We start from the raw sequence: 401 nt of genomic DNA on the forward strand, positions 1-401 counted from the left end.
AAAACAATAAACAGTTCAACATAAAGTGCCAGTTGCACCAACAACGTAATAAATAGTTCAACATAAAGTGTACCATTTAAAATAAAATAATATTCTTTCAATATCCTGATGAAAAATAAAATCTCTCTGTTGCATAGGCCACTGTTTGATCAACGCGAATTGGGTGTGGGTCCTTGTATTCCGAGTCGGGCTAACGTCCACGCTAGCTTCTACGCTAGCTGCTATATGTTTTGCATTGAGGTGATACTTGAGGCTTGATGTGCTGCGGTGATATGCGAATTCCTTTTTGCATAATTTGCAAACAACTGTGCTCTTATCGACTCTTCCCTCCGTCCGTTTTTTAAAACAAAATGTCCCATCCACGGGGCCAACCAAAACGGTCTCATCAGCTTCTTCGTTCA

This window comes from Notothenia coriiceps, unplaced genomic scaffold (assembly GCF_000735185.1).
Source record: "Notothenia coriiceps isolate Sejong01 unplaced genomic scaffold, NC01 NC01_scaffold00026225, whole genome shotgun sequence".
NCBI classification, from domain to species: Eukaryota; Metazoa; Chordata; class Actinopteri; order Perciformes; family Nototheniidae; genus Notothenia; species Notothenia coriiceps.